The 25,913-nt window shown below is 51.1% G+C and overlaps 1 protein-coding gene across 6 annotated transcripts in view; it reads right to left on the bottom strand.

Annotated features, from left to right (window-relative positions):
* PIK3R5 (phosphoinositide-3-kinase regulatory subunit 5) overlaps positions 1 to 25,327 on the bottom strand; it is a 73,978-nt gene extending 48,651 nt beyond the window's left edge. For 4 of the 6 annotated variants that reach the window (XM_069872318.1, XM_069872319.1, XM_069872312.1 and 1 more), the window contains exon 1: positions 25,255 to 25,327. The gene's annotated coding sequence lies outside the window, so the exon portion shown is untranslated. Of the gene's footprint in view, positions 1 to 4,439; positions 4,571 to 22,034; positions 22,056 to 25,254 lie in introns of those variants that run through there. The other 2 variants (XM_069872316.1, XM_069872313.1) reach the window with 2 other exon arrangements.
* Positions 25,328 to 25,913: the final 586 nt, after the last annotated feature.

Here is a 25,913-nt window from a genome sequence, read left to right as displayed (position 1 = left end):
CCCTGGGCAGCCTCTGCCAGTGCCCAATGACCCTTTCTGGGAAATATTTTTTCCTAATGTCCAGCCTGACCCTCCCCTGGCAGAGCTTGAGGCCATTCCCTCTCATCCTGTCCCCTGTCACTTGGGAGAAGAGGCCAGCTCCATCCTCTCCACAACCTCCTTTCAGGCAGTTGTAGAGAGCAATAAGGTCTCCCCTCAGCCTCCTCTTCTCAAGGCTAAACAACTCCATTTGCAGCACTTCACCCCACTGCTCCTAGCCAGCAACAGGAGATGCAATGACCAGGAAAGGAGACCCTCTCACATCCAGTAACACCAGCCCATGGGGCAGACCCTGCACTGGGCATGGTCTGGAGCAGCCACAGTTCTGCACGGAGCCTTCATCGCTGCAGGCTGTGCCCGGGAGAGGAGCAGGATCACCTTCCCGGGAGGACATTTCCCTTCCATAGCAGCCACTCCAAATCCACCTAGGGCAAATGATTAACTGAATGCCAGCAAAGGGAGACTTTTGAGTCTTCTCCTCCACGTCCTCTTAAAGGGAAAGTCATGGCAACCTTGAGGAATAGGGAACCAAAGCAGAGCCCTGTACATCTGCAGGACTGGAAGAAGACAAGACAGCACAACACATCTATCAGTCTCCTATCACCTCATCCTATCACAAATAGTTCATTTTAGTTTTAGATGTTTACACCAAGAAATGAAAGGCCCTATATACAAGGAGCATAAATCCTGCCCAGTTTAGCACTGCTGGTCTTTTTCTGGAGAGACTCTCCTGCCCTTGTCCCCAACACAGGCTGAGTGACCCCTGCTTGGGTCTCTCCACATCCAAGTTGCCTATTTGTCAATGGGATGACAGCATCAGCAGCACATCGACATAATCTCCAGCCACCAGACTCCACAGGGTGCCCAACGCCCTGGCACCAGGCTCCCAGGTTGCAGCAGAAGACAAGACACCCAACGCTTACCTGCTGCCCAGGCTGCTCAGACCTCGAGCCGAGAAAAAGGCAGCGTTTTCTAGTGGTTACAAAGGGAACCGAAAGTCCGCAATAGAAACCAAGAGTGCTGGTGCCATGGCATGGTGAGTGACCTCTCAGTGCCTCCTCCGAAAGCAGTGACAGGGGCTCCTGCTGCAGCAGGCTCCTGTGGCCACTGGCTGCGCAGCAGTGGCAGATAAAGGGAAGGTTACCAGTGTAATGACATTCACGCTCACATTTCATTTCACAGCAGTCTCACTTTCCTATGCCAACCCTCACAACACACACAGTGATAAGACACTTCCATCAGAGATTAATCATGCTATCAAATATTGCCAGCTGCCTTCTACACCATCCCTGACTTTCTGTGCAAGACTGGACATCGCACAATACTAAATATAAAACACTTTAAGTCATCCTCATTGACACAGCCTCCCCTCTTACAGCCCACTTGGTCCTTTAGGGGACACGAGAATTATATGAAAGGAGAATTCTTTCTAGGAAGAATCATGGTTTCGGTTGGAAGAGACCTCAAAGCCCATCCAATTCCACCCCCTGCCATGGGCAGGGACACCTCCCACTGCATCAGGTTGCTCCAACCCCATCCAACCTGGCCTTGAACCCCTCCAGGGATGGGGCAGCTGCCACTGGTCTGGGAAACCTGGGCCAGGGCTTCACCACCCTCACAAAAAAAGCATTTTTTGCCAAGATCTCATCTAAATCTCCTGTCTTTCACCATTTGGCTTTCTGGGTTGCAAGCACACATTGCTGGCTCATGCTGCATTTCTAATTCACATTCTTATTTCCCAACATAGCCTTCACAATCCCATTTATAACCCTGGCAGAGCAAGACATGTTAAAAAGCATATTTATAATATATAAAAACATACTGACAATTCACAGAGGATCTTTTGAACCCACAAGAACCACTTGCCTTCACCTAGATATCCTGCCACAGGCATCTCAGGAGCAGAAGACCCAGACACCCATCCTCAAACTTGTTGAGCAGTAAAATGATGACAAGCATTCAGAACTGCTCAGGCAGCAGCAAACAGCAGAAATAAATGAGAAAAACACGTGTTCTCAAGGGCAGCATGCACAGGGGAGCCATGGATTCAACCACGAGCACCAGAACCGCCCTGGAGCTCTGTTTTTTTCAAACCCCAAATTCCTAAGAAAGAAAATACAGAACTGCCTTGTCCAGACTATTGCAGCAGCAGCAACCACTCAGCTCAGTAAATCTAATTAATGAGCCAGGAAAAGTGGCATTCGTTTGCTAACTGCTTCGCCCAGGGTTGCCAAATAGACAGATAAAGGATTTAGCTGGGGCCGATTCCAGCCAAAGGAGCTGGGAACCTGGCAGAGATGGTAGAGATTAGAGAGGGCTGAAAAGAAAAAGAGACGAGGGAAAGAAATCAAAATAGATTAGCACTTTCAAAATGCAAGCATGTAAATCAGCTTATGGTTTATATAATGCCACCTTTGTGAGCGCCTGGCCACGGGTCCGGTTACAGCACCGCGCAGCAGCGTGCGAGAAGTCTCGGCTGAGCTGCGGTTTATTTGGGCTCAGGAATCTCACGCCACCAACTCCCTCACAAACCCAGCGGTTTTGTTTTTACCAGCTTTGTAAATTCTCACAGGAAGCCAATTAGGGGAAACCTGGGAACAGAGGAAGATTCATAATTGCAATCAAAGCTTCAAAGTACTCATGCCAAGTACAGCTTTTAAAATTAGAGCCAGGGAAGAAAACAAACCTTTGAAACGTGGAGCTTTCAGATAACCCCTAGGCTGGGAGAGCTTCTCAGTCCTGTAACAGCTCATCACCTGGCAGACAAGGAGCTCACCCTGAACGGGACCCACACAGGGTGGGCTCCAGGCTGCCACATCCCCTGCCAGCACCTTCCTGGGGTGCTAGGAGGCAGGTGCACAGAGCACAGGCACTTACCTCCTGCCTTTGGTTTTGGGAAGAAAATTCAGTCCTGTCTACAGGAAGTTTTGCCCGCTGAAAATTTTGGTGTCAAACAAAGCCTTTCCTTTATCTCTTCTCCCAAGCAACAAGTGATAGGATGAGAGGAAATGGCCTCAAGTTGCACCAGGAATTTAGATTGGGTATTAGGGATTTTTTTTTTCCCTGACAAGGTTCTCGGCACTGGCAGAGGCTGCCCAGGGAGGTGGTGGACTCCCCATCCCTGGAGGGGTTTAAAGAATAGGTAGGTGGGGTGCTCAGAGATATGTTTTAGTAGTGGACAGGTATGGTGCACTCCTTGATCTCAAAGGTCTTTTTCCAACCAAATATTCTATGATTTGATGTTTTCAACCCCCAAGACCACTCCTAAAACATCCCAGCATCCCTGACAAGGACAGAATGGCTTTGCAGATGAGGCTGCCTGCTGGGATAGAAGATTAGGGTTTAAATCTACTGTCAGAGTGATTCAACATTTGTCACTCAGTGCTACAGATCACGATCTTTCACACCATCACAGAATCACAGAATAACCAGGTTGGAAGAGACCCACCGGATCACCGAGTCCAACCATCACAACTGAAGATGTCCTCTTAGAAGTGCAGCAGTTTCAGCAGCAATCTGGATACTCAGAAACAGCACCTATAGAGTCCGCATAACTGCTCTGGCATGGTGGCAGAGCTGCTCTGCCTGCCTGCAATCTAACGTGCACCACAGCAGCTCAACAATCCAACACAAACACTGCTGCGGCTACTCCGAGAGCTGGGAAAGCCCTGCAGATACACCTACAGCAACACTCACATGGACTTCACTGTCACAATGGGACGGAGGTGGCTGTTCTGGTTTTGTTTTGACTTGTAAAGAGAAAACCTCCATTTCAAGCTGGGGAGATGCTCCCATGCCTGAGTTTACACCCACCCCCTCAGACAGAAACCTGCAGCCATTTGTCATGGCCTGAGATTCACAACCCAACCAGGTAAGTGACAGAAGCTGAACCAGAGCTGCTCACAGTAGCAACCCCAAGACATATAAAATCAAAATATACTCTCTAAGAAGCTGCCCAATTTGAACATGTTCTAGCCCACAGCAGAGTGGAACAGCCCTTCGTGTAGAAGCTCAGTTCCCCAGCAGCAGCTGATGTAGATCAGGGCCTTTTGCATATGGTAAGTTGTCAATGACACACACAGGACTGACCAGACGCTTCTAATCAGGGTTACAAACTTCTTATGTCTGGAGTGTGTGTGTATATATTTATTCCATAATCTTATATCTAGTCCTTCTCTTGCAGAAAAGCTCAAGTAGGAGAAACACGATTTAAAAGAATAACATAGCTACACGAGGACATCTTGCAGTCCAGCACTGTCCGTTGCGGATTGCTCCCCTTTACCTCAACCATCATAGAAACGGTGGGGGCAGCCTGTGCTATGGCCAAAACCAGGTGGACTCAGTGCTCCGATGTGCCCCTTGTAGGAAAAAGGGTTGAAAAGAGAAGAAAAAGAACTCACCCAAGATGTTAGGACAATCCTCTGATAGATATGGGAAGAGATCACGGAGGTCCTGCACCACCCGTAGTGCTGGACTCACAACTACTGCACTCTGCCTGTTCTCACTGCCAACACTCTCAGACACTTCCCTCGCGACAGCACCTCCTCTCTAAACAAAACTCCCAGCAAGAGCTTTTCTTCCAGCCCCTCCCAAACTCACCCCCTCTCTAAATAGTCCAAGAACATCATGCTTCAGCAGACAGATGAGCTGGGGTAGAAGATGCAAAGGTTGCTCTCCTTGGTGGGGATGCACACTCTTCCTTCCACCAGACACATCAAAGTCCCTGGAGCAGCAACAGCAATGCTTGTGCCCAGCAAAATCTGGAGGAAAGATTTGCTATGGCTTTATGTGGGACCCAGGACCCACAGGAGCAAGGTGAGTTACCCTCAGTCATCTCCATCCATAAGATGCCCTTAACTGCATCTGCATTATCCTATGCGTCCACACCAACTTTCCCCCACAGCCTCGCACAGTCTGTCTATGACTGAGTTGTTCCCAAGGATTTTGCAGGTGAGGCTCGAGTTCTACTGCACGATCTGCGATGTGACTGTGGAAAGTCATTGGTGTACCTGGAAATAGATTGGCTCTGGGTACTTTTGCATAAACTACTTTCCCTGTGGTGTTTTTGCCCTCCTGCTGAGCACGTAGGGCTTGGTAATCAAATGAGGTCAAAGAAAATTCCAGCCAAAAGCCCGGCAGCCTCAGTCCCTCCCCAGCAGCAGCCGCTGTGAACAGCCAACAGCATCCAAACAGACATAGCCCAGGCTCTCCCTCTCTGGCAGCACAAGACAAACCATCACAGAAAGCAGGAATAATCCGGTGAGATAAAACGACATGCCACGAGCAGGGCTGACATTTAAGACAATACTCGGACAGGCAAGGACATGGACTGCTCATTGTCAAGGGCAGAAGAATCACAGATTCATGGAATGGTTTAGGTTGGAAGGAACCTCAAAGCCCATCCAGTTCCACGCCCTGCCACGGGCAGGGACACCTCCCACTGGATCAGGTCACTCAAAGCCCCATTCAACCTGGCCTTGAACACCTCCAGGGATGGGGCAGCCACCACTGCTCTGGGCAACCTGGGCCAGGGCTTCCCCACCCTCACAGGGAAACTATTCTCCCTAAGATCTCATCTCAATCTCCCCTCTTTCAGCTGAAACGTGTTTCCTCTGCCCTACCTTGGCACTCCTTGATCAAGAGTGATCCTGGAGCCCCTTTCAGTACTGGAAGCTGCTCTAAGGTCTCCCTAGAGCCTTCTCTTCTCCAGGCTAAACAACTCCAACTCTCTCAGCCTGTCCTCATACAGGAGATGTTCCAGACCTTGGATCATCTCCGTGGCCTCCTCTAGTCTCACTCCAACAGATCCGTGTCCTTTCTTTGTTGAGAACACCAGAACTGGACTCAGGGCTCCAGTTGGGGTCTCACCAGAGCAGAGCAGAGGGGCAGAATCCCCTCCCTCACCCTGCTGGTCCCTCTGCTTTGGATGCAGCTCAGGACATGGTTGGCTTTCTGGGCTGCAAGTGCACATTGCCAGGTTGTATTTAGCTTCTCATCCACCAAGAACCGGACAAAGCAACTCTCCAAAGTGAAAACTGCAGAGCCTGCAGCGCATCCATCCACCGCATCTCGTTACGTGCTGAGCAGACTTCCCGTCTGAAGAGGAAGCCACAAGCCATGGGGCTGAATCCATCCACACAAAAACATACCCCCTCCCCACTGGCTGAGGCTGAGGGCTCCACCACTGGCTTGCCCATCATGATGGTTTACAAGAGCAACCTGCACTTCTGCATTTTCGACAGAAAACTTCTTACTTCACCTTCCCGCGTGCTGGTGCCAAAAGAAGAAGTGCTCTGGAGCTGGGGGGAAGTTGTGCCACCATTTCCTATTCTGGACAATGATTTCACTCTCCTGCCACATCCGAGAGCCACACGTGGCACCCGCCACGCTGCACAAACAAGCTGTAAGGCTGTTAACATGCAAAGGGCTCTGGTTTGGGACAAGCAGTTCCAGGAAACTCAACAGTCGTGTTCAAGAATATACAGAAATAAAGACCACAGACAAATTATCTGGTCAGAAATAACTGTGTCGTCCCTCGGTAGTCACAAGGCTGCGAGATACCAAAGCAGTAGTTCAGTCACAGAGAGGCTAGAGAAGGACAAACACATGAAAGCAGCAGTTTGGGTCCAAGCAATGACTTTCTGCGCTCCCTTAAATGCTGACACAAATAGTTAGGTTGGGGTCAAGCAATCCTGGAGCCTTCTCTTCTCGACTGAAGGGGGTCAGTTCCCTTGGCCCCTTCCCATGGCCACACAGCATCATCATGTGACGGGGAAGAAGCAAATCCAAAACAGCCAAGAGATCTCCTCCTCCTCATACGTTCACGTATAGAATCATAGAATGATTTGGGTTGGAAGGGATCTTAAAGCCCATCCAGTTCCAACCCCCACCATGGGCATGGACACCTTCCACTGGATCAGGTTGCTTAGAGCCTCATCCAACCTGGACTTTAATGTTTCCACAGTTGAAGCCTCCACTACCTTCCTGGCCAACGCGTACCAGTGCCTCACCACCCTCACTGTAAAATATTTCTTCCTTATAACCACTCTAAATCTCCCCTCCCTCAGTGTGAAACCATTACTCTTTCTCCTGTCAAAACACAACTTGCTAAAAAGTCTGTCCACAACTTTTCTGGAGCCCCCTTCAGACATAGAATCTGCTCTAAAGTCTGCCTGGAGCCTTCTCTTCTCCAGACTGAACAACCCCAACTCTCTCAGCTTGTCCTCATAGCAGAGGTTCTCCAGCCCTCAGATCATCTCCGTGGCCGACTCTGGACTTGCTCCAACAGCTCCATGTCCTTCCTGTGCTGAGGGCTCCAGAACTGAACACAAAGCTCCAGGTGAGGTCTTCCCAGAGTAGAGTAGAGGGGCAGAATCCCCTCCCTCAGTCTCTGGGTTACAGTTCTTTTGGTGCAGGCAGGATACACTTGGCTTTCTGGACAGCAAGTACACATTGTTGGCTCATGTCCACCTTTTCGTCCATCACTACCTCCTCTAGCTGGACTCTTCCCACCTTGATGCTAAAGGAACAGCTGCATACTGGACCATGGACAGATGTCTGAAGGAAAGACTCTTTTCACCAATCATCACCACAGTTTCCCCTCGTTGCTCAGGGTGGGCCTGGGGACCTGGACTTATACTCCCCACAAGTAGCTTGGGTCTGTCTTCCAGTCTGGATGGCAGATTCAAGCAGCACTCCACAGACAGAAGGCTTTCCTTACAGCCATAATAGCTTATGTTTCTGCTGACAACAATGGAAATGCCATCTCCACTTAAAGGGCAAAATCTCCACCTCCCTTCCACACGGAGTGTGATGAGCCCCCTCACCAGAAGCTTTCTGTAGCACAGCTGAAGAGTGATCAGGTCTGAACATATTCCCTGCTTAAAAGTCATTGTTGTAGCCTTATCACCAGAGAAGTACCTCTAGATATTTTTAGAGTTAATACCTGCTCACACAGAAACTACAGTGCATTAATTAGCAGAGATACATCTCGACAGTCACAAGGTCAAAACACAACGTCCATAATTTACACCTCATTGGGAGTTACTGAGAAAAGAAAACATACAAGAGAATCATAGAATCGTTAGGGTTGGAAGGGACCTTAAAGATCATCTAGTTTCAGCCCCCCTGCCATGGGCAGGGACATTCCACTAGATCTGTCTGCCCAAGGCCCATCCAACCTGGCCTTGAACACCTCCAGGGATGGGGCAGCCACAACTTTCCTTTGCAACCTGTTCCAGCGTCTCACCACTCTCATGGTGAAAAAATTCTTCCTTATATCAAGCCTAAATCTGCCCCTCTCCAGTTTATAACCCATTCCTCCTTGTCCTATCACCACAAGCCTTTTTGAATAGTCCCTCTCCAGCTTTCTTGTAGGCCCCTTTCAGATACTGGAAGGTCGCTATAGGACCTCCTTGGAGCCTTCTTTTCTCTTGGCTGAACAAGCCCAATTCTTTCAGCTTGTCCTCGTATGGGAGGTGCTCCAGCCTGCTGATCATCCTTGTAGCCTCCTCTGGACCTGTTCCAACAGCTCCATCTCCTTCTTATGTTGAGGATTCCAGACCTGGACACAGAACTCCAGATGAGGTCTCACAAGAGAGGAACAGAGAGGCAGAATCACCTCCCTCAACCTGCTGGCCACGCTGCTTTGGATGCAGCCCAGGATACGGTTGGCCTTCTGGGCTGCGAGTGCACACTGCTGGCTCATGTCAAACTTCTCATCAACCAGCATCCCAAGTCTTTCTCTGCAGGATGGCTCTCAATCACTTCATCCCCCATGGGGAACTCACACTCCCCCAGAACAAACAGGGAAAATTGATTTCTCAGATGGACCAAATCCTCATGGACCGCAAAGCTCATCAGGGCTCTGCAGACACATTGGGTGAGTCCCTAGAAAGAAACTCAAGGGCTGCAAGGCCATTGTCCAGTAGTCTGATGGCTTGGGGCAAAAAAATAGGGAGTGGTCAACACTTGCTCTTCTGGGATAGACTACTAAGAACTTGTCTCCATTTTGGTATCAGTGACCATTCATGCACCTCAATAGCCACGTGTAGCCTCAGTCTTTCAGACAGGTGGGAGTACCTTGAATCTGAGGGATGGTGCTGCCTCTTTTAACAGCTAGTTAAGATTAGAGAAAGTTGGTTGGTCATGCAGATGTGCAGATCCACTTTCCTAAACCTCCTAGATTGTTCCTCAAGAAGTTATGGTTTTTTGTAGAATCATAGACTGTCCTGAGCTGGAAGGAACTCACAAGAATCATCGAGTCCAACTCCTGTCCCTGCGCAGGACATACCAACATTCACACCATGGGGATGAGGGCATTGGCCAAATGCTTCTGGGATATTGTCAGGCTTGGTGCTGTGACTGCTTCCCTGGGGAGGTGTTCCAGTGCTCTGCCACCCTCTGGGGGAAGAACCTTTTCCTAATGTCCAACCTAACCATCCTCCTGGTGCATCCTCCTGCCATTCCCTCGGGTCCTGCCATTGGTCACCAGGGAGAAGAGCTCAGCACCTGCTCCTCCTCCTCCCCTTATGAGAAAGCTGTAATCATGATGAGGTCCCCCCTCAATCTCTTCTCCAGGCTGAACAGACCGCGAGGTCCTCATACAGCTTCCCCTCTAAACCCTTCACCAACGTGGTGACCTCCTCTGGGCACTCACCAGTTCCTAACCTGACCCCACCCTAACCAGCCTCTCTTCTCCGAGAGCTTCCTCCACTGGGTAATAGTTATTGGCAAGGAAGCGTCACAGTCAGCCAGGCTGTGACAGCACTCACCGCACGTCCCACTGCATGCACAGACAGCATCAATAGTAATAACCAGCTATAACTTCAGAGCAATGGACCAAGAGAAAGTATCACTTGGGTTTAACCACTGCAGAGCAGGACAGCCCTGCCGGATGAGCGGATTAAGCTGGATAACTCAGTTCCCCCCCAAAAATCTCCCCAAAGCACAGCTGCTTAGAGGAGAGAAAACCGCTGTGGGACACAAGACTGACAGCACGCCAATATTCACCACTATCTAAAGAAGTAAATTGTGCCATGAATTGCCTACAAAACACTCGACCGTTACAAAGACTCAAATGAAATGAACGCTTCTGAAGCTGACTGACGGTCAGGTGCACTGTGCTTAGGTCCAGAAAGGGCTTATTCACATGCACAATGACTGTTCAGGTAGACTTTCTGCCAGTCTAGTTTACACCTTCTTCTCTTAACACCCTGGACCACCAGCAGTCCTGCTGGCACACCTACAAAAGATCTTACCAGCACAACAAAGCACCCAGGGAAATGAAGAAAGCTTTCCAACAGCCTGGAGACCTTTGTGAACGTGCTGCAGAGCCAGTAATACATCAAGACAAAAACAATCGGGTAAAAGTCTCGGTATCTTGTTTCTTACAGCAATGTAATTAAGGCTGGCAACTTGAGGGTTATCATCCAGAGCTAAAAAAATGATGGGAGTCTAAGGCACGAAGAAAGATAACTGAACAAAAAGAAAAAATTCTGGTGACTTTGGAGACCCCATATCAACTATTCACTCTGCTGTAAAACTCCACGTTGACACTGGGTCTGTTGCACAGGTAGGTTTTGTTGCCTCCAACCTTACCTATACAAAAATGAGGCAACTCTCTAAGCAAGTCAACATCCACAGACACCCCTGGTCTGAAGGTCAGCTCATCCTATCCAACTTAAACCCTCTTCAGGGGAGTTAAATTAGAGGGCTGCTTTTCAGGCAGGCATCCTCAAGCAAGCCAACTCCCATCCTTATTCTCCTAAGCTGCTTCCCTCATGCAAAGCAGGAATAACCACACTTCCTTCCTTAGCCAGCAGTTGCACAACGCGATGTTTCAAAGCCTGTAAGAAGCTCGGATAGTGCAATAATGGGAACATGGAAATTGCAATGGACTCACTCAGTTTAACTTTCACTTCTTTCACTCACAAATTTGATTCATAACACACAAAAGCAGAAGGCAACATCTCTGCAAGTAACTTTTTCTGTACAAGGTCTCCAGGAATCCTCACAGGACCTTTGCTTCTGTACAGCCAGGCGTAAGCTCTGAGGAAGAGTGTCAGAGGTTGGAATAAGCAGCTCCCAGTGAAGCACCGGTCCAAGAAAGCTTTACAAGTGCACCACTTGAAAGTCTCTGCTATAAAAAAAAAGAGGGTTATTTCCACCTTTGAATATATGGCGTGTGCTTTAAAACTGCCTAAGGTCAATTTTAAAGGATGCATCAGAAGCAATGTGACCAGCAGGGTGTGGGAGGGGATGCTGCCCCTCTACTCCACTCTGGAGAGACCTCACCTGGAGCCCTGTGTTCATTTCTGGAGTCCTCAGCACAGGAAGGACTTGGAGCTGTTAGAGCGAGTCCAGAGGACTCCACAGAGATGATCTGAGGGTTGGAGCACCTCCCATACGAGGACAGGCTGAGAGAGTTGGGGTTGTTCAGTCTGGAGAAGAGAAGGCTCTGGGGAGACTGCCCCATCTCTGGAGGTGTTCAAGGCCAGGTTGGATGGGGCACTGAGCATTGTGATCCAGTGGGAGGTGTTCCTGCCCATGGCAGGGGGGTTGGAACCGGATGAGCTTTGAGGTCCCTTTGAACTCAAGCCATTCTATGAATATTAAGAGGCTGTTTTACAGATGAACTACATTAGATTACTGATACTCCAGAAAACACAGAAAAATGAGAAAAATAAATGAATCATTACTTGATTACGTGCAGCACATGAGGGCTAGCAGCAGAAAGTCAGAGACACCAGCAGTCTGGCATGTGTAGGACAAGGCAGCAGAGGTCTCATTTCCACACCAAGGTTGCATCAGCTCTTTAGCCAGTAGCAAAATTCCCATTGACTGCAACATGGCCAGTTGTGGACCCTCACCCGAGGTTATTGAAGAAATCAGCTGAGCTGTACCTATAAGCACACGTCCCTCCATCACTCTTGGAGGGAAGATGCAGTCTTACACAACCTGAATGACCCAGGCAGGATTTGAAGTGATGGCAGAGGAGCGAGGAAGGGTCCAGCACCTGAATGCTGCTGTTTGGGGTTGTCACTACCTCTCCTTCTCTTGACTCATATTTCTTTCAGTCATTTTTTAATAAGAAAAGGTTAGAGAAGCAGGTGGGGCTGTCCCTAAAATGTACAAAATGCAACCTCAACAACATTTTAGTGATTTCAGAGTGAAACCACCATCAATTTATCAACTTAGTAATTAACTTCTCATCACATCACTCACGAGTCCGTCTCCAGGAGTTTATTTCGAATTTATGAAGCAGGAAATACTGTCTCCTCCTAAGTCTGGCCAGACATACAGAGGTAAAAGCCAACTGCAAAACACGGTGCAAGAACTGGAATGAAAAACACAGCACCCAGGCTTGAGTTTGCAGCCAGGCTCAACTTCTGGTCACACCAGGACAAGTCCAGAGCAACACAGTGGTTCTAGTTTGAGCAAGGAAGTCACAGCAAGTAGTCAAAACCTCAATATGGACCAGCAGCCTTGGAGGTGACCAGGCTGTGGGCAGCACTGGCAACCCCCAGGCAATTCTTAGCTATTGGAGAGGAACAAGGTGATGTGCATCTGGCACAGAGTATATGAACCACCAACCCCATCATTTGCAGCAGATACCATGGGATCAGCTTCATGGAGTCAATGTGCTGCCCATGAGACTCCTGGCACCCATACAAAACCCTCCTGATCCTTCTAGAGCCTGCCCCTGTGCAATAACAGCTGCAGTTGAATAAAGTAATTGGAAAGGAGCCTCAGCAACGTGTAACAGGAACAATCTGGAAGCTGCAATCCAGTCAAGTTCAACAAGCATCGGGTTAAAGACAAGTACTGGTTTTACAGCATCACTACCACCTTCCACAACAGCAGTGCTGGCAACAAGTGAAGATGTGCGATGAAAACAAAGGAGACCTCTTTTCCAGTCCTGGGGTCTCATAGGAACTGGTGGGAGAGAATGAGAACAGGAGTAGCTCATCAGTTGTGGGGTGCTTGGTTCAGCCTTTTAGATACCCAATATGCAGTAGGGTGCAGTGCCTATTCTTAACACGGGACACTGAGAAAACCAGTAGCACATTTCAGGAAGCCAATGGACCTCCCGGAGAGAGAGATTCAACAGTAATTGACCAGGGAATAGATTTTGCATCAGCTTTGTATCTCAACCTGAGCTCAAACTAATCATTCAAAGTTTTGTTGCTTCAATAGTCAGGCCTGAATTTTAGAGTAACTGCATTTCCTTGAGAAACAGAAGTAGTCTGCAACGCATCACAGACTCATACAAGCTGAAGACACTTGCAAACCATTCTAGGACATTCTGTAAGTGAGCAATTCTCTTGTTGTGAGGTTAGCAATGTGAATTGGAGGGCTCTGTGGAGACCAAGACCAGAATTAGACCCCTGCAGCAATGCTTTGGGGAAACTGAAACCACAACAGCACGACGGTGTCCAGCGCAGAATTGGCTGAAAAACTCTCCACCACCCATTCTGCAAACTGATACTTCCTCTTGACTTATTTTTAAAGTGTTCTGGTTTACAAATACCATTTTTCACGACAGGATCTTGTGTACTTCTGACAGAGAGATAACGGGGGAATTCCACTCACTGCCCATTTAAAGTCACGATGTGTTTTGATGCCGAGAAATATAAGTCTCTAAATTAGTCCCAAAGAACCATCATTGAGAAGAACAGTTGTGATGGTACCTTCTCTCTTTCTCCAAAGAGATATTTCTCCGTACACAACCCCAATGACTCACTGCAGGTTCTCTTGATCGAGCTGCTCTTACCACTGGCAAGACACTACCTTCATCTCTATCTCCAGCTAAAAACACAAGTTGCACCCTTCATCTCCATATTCCATTACTTTTAGCTCCTTTAACGCAACACTCTTGGACTTTCTCCCAAGTAACAACTGATAGGATGAGAGGAAACGGGCTCAAGTTGTGCCAGGGGTGGTTTAGACTGGAGACTAGGAACAACTTTTTTCCTGACAAAGTGGTAAAGCCCTGGCAGGGTCTGCCCAGGACAGTTGGGGAGTCTCCATCCCTGGAGAGGTTCAAAAAGCTTACATATGTGGTGCATTGGGACATGGTTTAGTTGGTTGGTGTTGTGTTGATGGTTGGACTTGATGATCTTAGACATCTTTTCCAACCTTAATGATTCTACGACTCTATGAATTGTATGAGTATCAAGCTTTGGGAAAGATACAGAGAAGAATATATCACCCTGCTGTTATTAGAATAAGGTCTATTACTTTTTGCAATAGTTTCTGTAGGAAACTGCAAAAGACCCATTCCTGGAGATGCTGAAGGACCAGTTTCAAACTGAAGGACAAGGAGAAAATATGCCCTGCTCTTCTTCCAATTGAAGAACTCTGTTGGGGGTGGGAACTGGAATAAACTCAACCACAGAAAGGCTGCTGTCAAGAGGAGGGGACTTATCTGTGCCCATGTCCTTAAAGGCAGAACAAGCAGCAATAGGCTCAAATCAAATGGCAGAGGGAGAACGGTCCCCGCCCCAAGTCCAGGGAACGACCTTCAGCAGCCCTTCCAGTCCTGATGGCCCTTCCAGTCCCCGTTGCCTTTTCGATCCTCCTGACTCAAGGCAGATGAGCAACTACTGAGGTCTGTGGGAATTCCTTGGATTTCACCATTGTAAAGTACATCTCCACACTGAACAGTAACTTCCTAAAAAAGAAACTAATGACGAAATAAAAAATACCGCCCTAGCCTGTCACAACTTTGAATCTCTACTCCATCAATGCTGTGCTCACCTTCCAGCGCAGTAGACCAAGGCTTGCCAGGTTCAGCAGCCTGTGCTTTGCTTTCTAGCCAAGAGTACGTAGCCAAGCCTGTTTCCTCTCCTCTCAACTCATCGATAACAGCAGCTCTGTCACCAGTGCCACACAGCCAGCAACTTCTCCACATCCAAACATCACTTTCAGCCAGCCTGCGACAGGTGCAGAGAGATGACCCAGGACATAAGCAACCCCAGCCCCATCCATGACCAATCAAGGGGCTGTGAGGGTTTGGAAAAACTCATACATTCATAGACTGTCCTGAGCTGGAAGGGACTCAACAAGGATCACTAAGTCCAACTCCTGTCCCTGCACAGGACACCCCCATTGTGGGGCTGAGGGCGTTGTCTAAAGGCTTCTGGAATATTGTCAGGCTTGGCACCATGAGTGCTGCCCGAGGAGCTGTTCCAGAGCTCCGCCACCTTCTGGGTAAAGAATCTTTTCCTAATGTCCAACCTAAAGCCCCCCTAGCATCTTCCTGCCATTCCCTCTGGTCTCATCATTGGTCACCAAAGAGAAGAGCTCAGCACCTGCTCCTCCTCCTCCCCTTGTGAGGAAGCTGTAACCATGATGAGGTCTCCCCTCAGTCTCCTCTTCTCCAGGCTGAACAGACCAAGTGACTTCAGCCGGTCCTCACACGGTTTTCCCTCCAACCCCTTCCCTGACCCCGTGCCCTCCTCTGGATGCTCTCCAGCAGCTTCAGGTCCTTTTTATCTTGTGGTCCCAGAATTGCCCCCAGAGCTCGAGGTGGAGCTGCCCCAGTGTGGAGCAGAGAGGGACAATCCCCTCCCTCACCCGGCTGGTGATGCTGTGCTGGACACACCCCAGGACACGGTTGCCCCTCCTGGCTGCCAGGGCACTGCTGGATCGTGGTCAACTTGCCATTGACCAGCACCCTGAGACCCCTTCCTGCAGGGCTGCTCTCCAGCCTCGCGCTTCCCAGGCTGTGTGGATCCACGGGGAGCATGTTCTAGGTGCAAAACCTGGGACTTGCCCTTGATAAACTTCTTTTGGTTGGCAATTACCCAGTTCTCCAGTCTGTCCAGATCCCTCTGCAGGGCCTCTGCAGCAGCCCAGCCAGAGCAAGCAAAGCCCCTACCTTTCTCCTCAAAAGACAGCAGAAATATCTGAGTACGAAAAGGCCAGTTATATATACTCTCTTTTCAGAGAGGAAACACAGTTGTTCTTGGCACCAATTATGAAAACCCCTCACCACATGATGCAAGAATTCATTTTAGCTTGCATTGGTCTTTATCATAACAGTGAAGGTTAAAATTTCAACTCAACTACACAGTCAATTACAAGCTCAGTGTCAAGAAGATTTAGGCTGGAGATAGCGATGACACAGCCCGGCTGGGTGCTGGGTTTTGTCAGCACTATGTAATGGAAACTCCGGGGCTGCTCTTCAGGGAAGGTGGAAGTTCAGCAGAGAAGTGGCTATGCGTCACAGGAGAGGACCAGGGGAAGAAAGAAAAAATTCAGCAAATGCATAATTTAGAGAGAGAAAAAAAAAAAAAAAAAGGTGTTTCCCAAAATAAGGGCAGCAGCTCAAGCTGTCCCTGCCAAGAAGGAAGTGAAGGACACAACACAGTGTCAAACGGTTCCTCCCAACACTCCCCGGGGTGGCTGCTAAATCTCCTGGGGTGGACTGAAAGGAGACATCCCTGTTGGAAAGGGTCTTATGGCCACTCTCATGGGGCAAAGGGGACAAGAATCCAGGTATTTCCTTGCTAGAGACCCACTCCCAAAAGTATACAGGACACCTGGGGTTGAAGTCCATGCCCAGACGCAGGAGGCACTGAGCTCCCTCCCAAGCTGAAGTCTTCACTGAGGCTGAAGACTTTCTTGGGGCATCTCCAGCTGCAACAAAGTCATCAGGTTCAGAGAGAGCCCAGCACCTCCTACCTCTGGGCCTGGACCTCAGCGCTAGCTGTCCCCATGCTTTCTGCAGCAGTTGCTGTGTACATAAGGCTTCTTTGAACACGGCCTTTGGGGAAAATCCACTTTTACTGCACAAGGTTACACGTGGGTGGCACTATCGTATTTAGGATCGCATCAAACACAAAGGGGAACAGCAATACCGCGACAGCATGAAAACTTTTCATCAGCTATTCTTTGTTTCACTGACCCAGCACTTTCCTGTGCCTCTCCAAACTCTTCCTAAGACATCTTGCCCTCAAAATAACAGGTCATGTTGCTGCCTACTTTGCTACACTAGCTCACTGGGAGGGGTGTTGGGGGTTTGGTTTTTGTTTTGGGGGTTGTTTCTATTGCAAAATCATCTCTCAGCCTCAGCAGGGCCAGGGACCATCACCAACCTGCAGCTAAAGTGACACAAAGCTCACACCAACATGGGTCCCTCCCAGTGGGGACCCCACCTCTGTCCCACGCTGCCTTCCCCCGGCAGCTCCTTTGCGATGAAGGACACTGAGAGCTGATGCCAATTCCTTCAGCCTATTCAGAAAAACAAGTTTACACAGGAGATTTCGACTGGCTCTGTCACTGCTTAACTACTCCAGCTGTGAAACAAAGTAAGTGAGAGACAAAGCCCTACAAACAAGCAGCACGACCATTTCAGAGGGCTTTTTGTGTGCTTTAATGCCAAACCCAATAAATAGATTAACTTACAGCATAAACAAGCAAGTAAATCTTTTCCCCAAGGCCCTGTGTAGCCAAAGGAAGCTTTAGAAGTTGCTTCCTGCCATTGTGGAGGCCCTGCTGGGAACCCAGGAGCCTTTTCAGTCCCTGGCTTGGTTGCCCAAAACCTTCAATTTACTTCCAGCACCGCTGGCTGCTGCACCACAAAAGACAGATGATGGCAAGGATGGTTTTGGCTGTTCCCCATCATCCTCAGGCCACAGGCAAGCAGGACCATGATTCTCACATGTTCCCGAAGCTTGCAGAAGGGTGTAAGTCCCGCTTTGACCAGAGGCACTTCATACAACCACAGCACAACCACCATAATCAGCGAGAAGAAAGGAAGCCTCCAGACAAGGAGATAGCCAAAAGAGAGGTGGGCATCCATCTAACAGTGAGACAACCAACAGCGGCCAACTCCACCCGGCTGTTCAGTCCCTCAGCATCTTCAAATAGCACTGAAACACCACAGCAGCAGCTGCATTTGCCATTTGAGACGGGAGTGACAAGCCTAGGCCATCAAACCTTTCCAAACCCTGTGTTCGCCACTGGGAAGAAGCAGGCTCACCGCTGCATCTCAGATGTGCCAAATCCTGCAGATCTGGAGAAGGCCAGGCTGCACAAAGGGAAGATGCTGTGACTGTAGATGGAGCCACCCCATCACAAAGGACATCAAAGCCCCTGTGGTCTTCCTGGCTGAGGGCGGGACCCTGAGCTGGACCATCCTTTGGCCTGGCCTAGTAGAGTCACCAGAACTATATCCCTATCAGCCCAAAAAGCCATGGAGAAGACAGGCTGAAAGGCATCTTCTTCACATGAAGGCTCTATCCACCACTCTTCATCCCTTCCCCCCGACACAGTGACTACATCTGATGGTGACATGACAGCTTAAGAGACACTGAGAGCACCCCATTGCTGAGGAGCCTCCAGCCAAGCTGGCACAGCCCCAACCAGCTGGTGTCCCACATGCAAAGTGAGTCCTCAGATCCCCTCAGTTACGTGAGCATGGGGTGTACGAGCTTATGCAGCAAGCGGCCTGAACCCCACCCCAGCCCCTGGTTCCTCCCATGATGGGTAGGAGCATCACAGCACACAGGGATGGTCCCCCAGCTCAGGGATCCACTAGGAGCCAAGCTCCTGGGAACTGGCCCAATAGCAACTGCAAGTGCCCGATTTCTGCAGCCAAAGGCTACTCCCTTCATCCTAAAGCATCACACTCATGGTGATGTTTGGAGATCACAGGGAGCAGGTGGGATGCCGTTAAATACCTGCTAGCCTGCTATCACTTCAAACCTCAGCACCATGATCTGGCAGCTGAGGGCCCACCACAAAGGAGGTCCCCAGGCTCTAGGTGTGTTCTACACCAACAAACATGGATTTAGACCCATGTAGCCATTCTTTCCCACCACCTGAGATCCCTAAGGGATTAGACACCCACAGGCATTCAGACCAGACCAACCTGGGAACGATTTGCACTTAACAACACACCCCTTGGGGACCTCAGGCTTGTTGACTTTAATTGCAATCCAGCCAATTGATTTGGGGAGGCAAGGCTCAAGTAGGAGCCCTCTCAGATAGGCAGGATTCACACACACGGATGAGGAGGAACAGCAGGAATGTCCCCAGCCAGGGTCTCCAAGGCTGGAATTCACTCAGTTTGGACTGCAAAGCCTCTGCACCCAAGAACCGCTGTAACTCTATCATGCAGCCACAGGCACTGGGAGGCTGCACACAGCATGCGTACCAGTTTGCAAGGTTTATCAACACAAAGACACCAAGAAGGACGAAACATTTTTGAAGTTTCACATGTACAGATTGCCAGAAACAATGAGAAAAGGGAAACGCCACCTGAAAGGATGAGAGCCTGTTTGCAGAGAAGCTTCTGAGCCAAGGGTTTAAATAGACAGAGAGCAAGGGGGGAAGCAGCTGAGTGGGGAAGCGTTTCATCCTAATTTGAGACAAGAATGGGTCTTTGTGGGAGGTATGAAACACACTTTTGCAAGCTCAAGACAACAGCATCCTTCCTGAAGCGTACACACACAGGCTATACAACCATCCACGCCGTGCTGCATCACAATGGACATTAACACGGTCTTGAAAATACCTTGGTGTTACAGCACAAACCCCTCACCATAGGATAAAAAAAGATTATGAGTTTGCTATCACAGCAGCTGTTATGAATGTCATAAGCTGAAGCTTGGCTGGAGCAGCATAGGGCAGCTGTGAGGAGTGTGGCAGGGGAGATGATAGAACCATGGAATGGTTTGGGTTGGAAAGGACCTTAAAGCCCAGTCAGTTCCACCCCTGCCATGGGCAAGGACACCTCCCACTGTATCAGGGACCTTAGAGCCCCATCCAACCTGGCTCTGAACACCTCCAGGGATGGGGCAGCCATGGCCTCTCTGGGTGACTTCTCTGTCTCCTCACCCTCACAAGAAAACATTTCTTCCCAAGATCCCATCTCAATCTCCCCTCTTGCAGCTGAAAACCATTCCCTCTCATCCTATCCCTGCACTCCCTGATCAAGAGTCCCTCCCCAGCTTTCCTGTAGCCCCTTTCAGTACTGGAAGCTGCTCTAGGACCCTATAAGGTCACTCTAAGATGCTCCAGCATGCCTTTCCATTCCCAGGCATCCTCATCACATGAGCTGCTCACAGCAGGATCTTCTCGCTTCTGCTTAAACCCACCCCAAAATAAGGAGCAACAGCATTTTAGGAGCATCTGAGCTGCTCTCACCCCAAGCACTGCAAGAATTTAGAGCAACGAAATAAAAAGATTTGAGGGATAGCCAAGGCCCATCCCTGTCTCTCTTAACAAACACAGACAATCTCCCTGCAGCACCAAGTCATTAACAATTGTCACAGCACTACAGGACTGCATCTTCCAGCCAGGTAGTGTTTTCCTGTTCCCCTTTTAACTCAGCAAGTGGGTCACACTCACATCTGCTGGCTAAAAACATCTGCAGCCCTTTTCACTGCCTGGCCAGCCCAGCCCAGCTGTGGAGGGTGTGCTAGAGCCCTCTCTCCCGTGGGCACCCACCGGAGGGGTGGCCGGCCCAGTTACAGGAATGGTGCAGCGCAGGTGGCAGAGCTGAACCGCACAGCTGCCCCGGGCAGGATCAGGCCTCTGGGCTCTTTCTTACCAGCAAGAGAAAGACTCGAACCTGGGTGAACTCTCAGATGCGGCAGGTTACGGTTAAATACAGCAACCGTGCTTGCAAGGAGAGGACACCTGAGATGAAGACGGGCAAGCCTCAAACACAAAACCCCATCACGCTGTTGCCAAACAAACTGTGCTTCCCGTAGCATCGCGCTGCCTTCGCGCCCGACGCAGCCAGCTATCTTCCAGCTACGCCTCTGCAGCTCAGCTGAGCATCTCCCGCTGTGCCACGCTGGCAAGGGAGTGGATTGTCCAACCACAAGCCCAAGTTGGGTTTCTTTTTTCAGTGGCAGAGCTTGAAATCAGAGATTAACAAGGCTGAAGGAGCTCATGCTTGGCCACTCATGTATTCCAGATGCACATGCTATAAGCGCGGCTTGCCAAACAGGATACAAGGCGTAAGAAAATAAAGCATTTTATCTTCAAGCTTTTCCAAGAGGGTATTAGAAACAATGGGGAGGAAATACAAAATTAACACTAGAGAAGAGCAATTGGCAGTGCCCCTCATGAGTCTGTTCTTCATTACAAGGCTGCCTATTCAGTAGCTTTCATTAGGAAAATCGCATCACTGCGCCATTCCCAACAGCGTCCCTATTTCCTAATTAAGCTTCGCCAAAGAGCCGTGTCTTTTAGTTACTGCACAGCGCACAATCACAACAATTACCATTTCATCACACCCTGGCTGCTGAAAACCCTGCAATTAAAGCATCTGAGGAGTCACACAGGCATGTCATCAGGGAGACAAGTTCTCACGTCGTGCTAATTGGCGGCCAAAGACGAGATCAGAAAAACAGGAACATCAGTTTTCGGTCTTCATGCTGGGAAAGGGGCTCGGGAGCTGCAGCCGCTCCCCAGGCTCCCACCCAGGAGGCCAGTGAGGAGGGCTCAGTGCCAGCAAGTGCCGGTGAAAGGTCCTATCTACCCCTCTGGGCTGCAGCACAAGGCAATGCTCCCCGTACCCTCCTGCGTATCACATCCACATCACCATCTGCACCTTCAGGAAGGTGAACAACCCCGACCCAACAGCTGCAGCGCAAGGTAGGCGCAACCTCAGGTGATTTGCAGAGGTCACTTGGAGACCCTCAGTTATGGCTTTGGGTGGATGGGACTCTCACAAAGACAGGGCTGACATAAGCATCCCGACACCACCTCCAGGCATGACAGATCAGGCAAGGATGGGGGTTCTGCCATGCCTTACCCCTTAGGGCAGCACTGTCACGCCAGGAACAGCTCAGCGGTCACCCAAAAAAAGAGAAGCCAAAACTAGCCCAGGTGAGCTGCAGCGTGGCAAGGCTGCAGCAGTCCCCGTGCCACGCAGTGGTTGACACAGCCTGGTTCCCTCCTTGGCTGCAGCACCGTGCTGACAGCAAAGCTGCTGCCATCCTTCAGACATGAGGGCTCCTGCAGCACGGTACCTCCCTGCAAACAGGCTCGTCTGGATTCAGTTCTTCTTTCTCAGTGCAGAAGTCATGTCTTCATTTTCACGTTCAGTAGAAGGCACAAGGTGACAGTTTTGGTTTGCTTTTCTCCAAACTGGCGTGCCTTGATCTCTGGGGCGGTGAGGAGGGACTGGCCAGCTGCACCATCCCACAGCACCAGAACTGTGGGGCTGCTGGGGAGGAGCCCTGACCCTCTATCCCACGCTGGCATTACAGCTTCTCCCTCTGCACAAGCACCTCCAACACTTTTCATCCCCTTTCCTCTTGCCTCAACCAAGCAGTAGAGCTGCAGGGAGCAGGAAAGCGATGGTCACACAATGCCAGGGAAGGCAGACCAGTGCCCTCTCCCTGCTTCAATTTGACAGGACAACATTGCAAGGCTGGAGCCAGCCTTGGACTAAACGTACTCCTGGCTCGCAGTGAAGCAGGCCAGGCTCTGTGCTGCCCAGCTGCCTTCCTGCAGAACATCACCCAGTCTGGCTCCCCAGGGTGCACCCAAGCCGTGCCTGAGCCCTCCAGCCTTAAGCAGCCCCTGTAACTGTGGGATGCAACCACTGCAACCACCACCACTAGGCTCCTGCTCTGTATCTTCTCATCTTTCTAGGTTCAAGCTATAATCTGAGCAACACCCAGAGCTCCAAAACACTTTGCAATTACGTTTCGGAAGCAATGTGCAGCTCCATCCAAGTTTTCGGTTTGCACAAGGGAAGAACAAAACAGTCCCCTCTGACACACACGAACATTAAAGCATTGACATCCTGTGTATCCCTGGAGTTTGCAGGCTCTACGCCCTACTAAGATATAGAAAATTAATCTAAATGGGGAAAACTAAATCAATTGCAGCTGTTTGGCCTCAGCCCCTTAAGAGCAGGGTACACAGCACCATCCTGCAGCTGCCTGAGTGTGGCTTTGCTGCATTGAGAGCAGCAGCACTGAAAACAAGTCATTAGCAAAGTTACCGGGTGCTGGGGTGACAGCAGTGAGCTTTTAATAAACACGAAAACAAAGGTCTGAAATCTCTTTTCTCCCGCTTTCATTAGTGATTTGAATCAGCCCAGCCTTTTCCTCCCTAAGGGCTTACCCGTCCAAAGCAACTAAACACACTTTCGGGGAGGTTGTTGCAGAAGGAAGCGTAGCAGGAGGCCAGGCTGTGGCCAGGCACACTCTGGCCAGCACTGGCCACCAAATGGGAGCCACTGGTGACCCTGTAAGGCCACAGAAGCACCTGATGGGAGATGCTCCTTTGCAGGCACAACCATCAGCGCAGGCTGGTGCACGAAGCAGCACGGGGACACCTCAGGGCTGGCACACGACAAGACTCCGATGCTGGAGGGATGACAGGCTGCAGAGCTCATCACATCCCAAACCACATCCTGTTGTCAAAGCAGAGCCCTCCCAGGGGTTACACCTCCACCCCCTGGGCCAAGGGAGCAACAAGCGCCTTGTTGCCCTTAGGTCCCTCCGGCGCAGCGAGGAGAGCTGCTGCTGCTGCTGCAGTGACACAGTGACTCACTGCCAGCAGCCCTGCCAAAACTCCAGGCAGGTTCTGGAGAGCCCCCGGGATTTCCCAGGGAACCAGACGAGGTGGGGTGGTCCCCCGGGACTGAGCAGGGCCCCACACCTGGGTCCCACGCAGCAATGCTGTGGGGCGGCACGGAGGAAAACAAGCACGCAGTTCAGAAATGAGTCACGGCAGTGGGGCCCCGTCCCAACCTGTGGGGCGACACCAGGTCCTCCTGGCCTGAGGGCACGGCTGGGCTGCAAGGGGACCCCAAGGGACACACGGTGCCGGGTGCCCCTTCCCAGGCTGCCTCCACCCTGGATTGGTGACCCCCACTGACAGAGATACTGGTCCCAGAGTCCCCCAGGTTCACAGAAACACTAGGTTGGAAAAGACCCACTGTATCATTGAGTCCAACCGTTCCCATCAATCACTAAACCATGTCCCTCAGCCCCTCATCCACTCGTCTTTGAAACATCTTCAGGGATGGCAACTCAACCACCTCCCTGGGCAGCCTCTGCCAGTGCCCAATGACCCTTTCTGTGAAAAGTTTTTTCCTAATGTCTAGCCTGACACTCCCTTGGCAGAGCTTAAGGCCATTCCCTCTCGTCCTGTCCCCTGTCACTTGGGAGAAGAGGCCAGCACCCTCCTGTCCACAACCTCCTTTCAGGTAGTTGTAGAGAGCAATGAGGTCTCCCCTCAGCCTCCTCTTCTCCAGGCTAAACACCCCCAGCTCTCTCAGCCGTTCCTCATAACACTTGTTCCACACACCCCTCTGGGTGCAGGGGAAGCCCCCAGGAGCAGGGAAGCCCCCAGCGAACCAGGTTCACTCCCCTTCTCTGGCGACACACGGTTTGTAAGCAGCACCCCCTCAAATTGCGATGGCACTGGGCAGATGGGTGGCCCCCCGCCACCAGGACCCCACACGCACATACAGGGTGCGCAGACTCCTCGGTTACACGGACACCCCGGGTATATGGACCCCCTGCTCACCCACCACCCCACCCACGGGCACTGAGGGCACCGAGACCCCTCTCTTCAGGGGCATTGGGGGTACAGAGACACCACTGCCAGAGGCATTGGAGGTACAGAGACCTCCCCTCCACGGGCACTGGGGATAGAGAGACCCCCTCTTCCCAGGGGTACGGAGACACACACCCCCTCAGGGACATCAGGGGTACAGAGACCCCCTTTCCAGGGGTACAGAGACAACCCCCTTCCAGGGACCTCAGGGGTAAAGAGACCCCGCTCTTCCAAGGATACAGAGACCCCCCCTTCCACGGACATTAAGGGTGCAGAGACCTCCTCTCCCAGGGGCACAGAGACACCCCCTTCCAGAGGCACAAGGGGGCACAGAGCCCCCCTCTCCACGTGCCCCAGGGGTACAAAGCCCCCCCCCGCGTCGGGCACAGCCACCCCAGTTATTCAGAGCCCCCCAGGTAGAGCGGGTGCACGGTCCCCCTCCCACCCCGGCTCTAAGGAGCCCCCTGCTCGCCCCCCACCATGGGCAGAGCCCCCCAGTTCCAGCGGGCACACGGACACCCCGGTTACGAGCAGCTCCCTACTACCGCCCCCTTCTCCTCCTCCCCCAGCACGGCTCCCCCGGTACGCCAGAGCCCCCCAGTGACACCAAGAGCACGGACACCCCGGTTACACGCCCCCCCCCGCCCCGCTCTCCCGGAGCTCCCCTCGCACCTGCCGCCGGGGTCCGTGCCCATCCTCGGGGCGGCCGGGCTGCGCCGCTCGCTCCGCAGGCACCGGGCGGGGCTGGGGGGGGGGCGGCCCGGGCACCGCCCGCCGCTCAGACACACCCCCGGCACACGGCCGGCCCCCTGCCACGCGCCCCTCTCCACACACCCCCTCATCCATCCATCCATCCATCCATCCATCCATCCATCCATCCATCCATCCATCCATCCATCCATCCATCCACTCTATAATCCATCTGTCCGTCCATCCATCCATCCATCAATCCATCCATCCATCCACCCTACCATCCATCCATCCATCCATCCATCCATCCATCCACTCTATAATCCATCTGTCCGTCCATCCATCCATCCATCCATCCATCCATCCACTCTATCATCCATCCTGCCATCCATCCATCCGTCCATCCGTCCATCCGTCCATCCGTCCTGTCATCCATCCTGTATCCATCCATCCATCCACTCTACCATCCATCCATCCACCCACCCACCCTGCTGTCCATCCATCCCCCTACCATGCACTCCTCTCCACCCACCCCCTTCATCCATCTGTCCATCTGTCTGTCTGTCCGTCCATCTATCCATCGCCCCTCTATGCACCCCTCTCCACCTGTGCCCCATCCACCCCTTCATCTGCCCACCCAC

This window comes from Phaenicophaeus curvirostris, chromosome 19, assembly GCF_032191515.1.
Source record: "Phaenicophaeus curvirostris isolate KB17595 chromosome 19, BPBGC_Pcur_1.0, whole genome shotgun sequence".
NCBI classification, from domain to species: Eukaryota; Metazoa; Chordata; class Aves; order Cuculiformes; family Cuculidae; genus Phaenicophaeus; species Phaenicophaeus curvirostris.
This window is presented reverse-complemented; position numbering and strand designations above follow the sequence as displayed.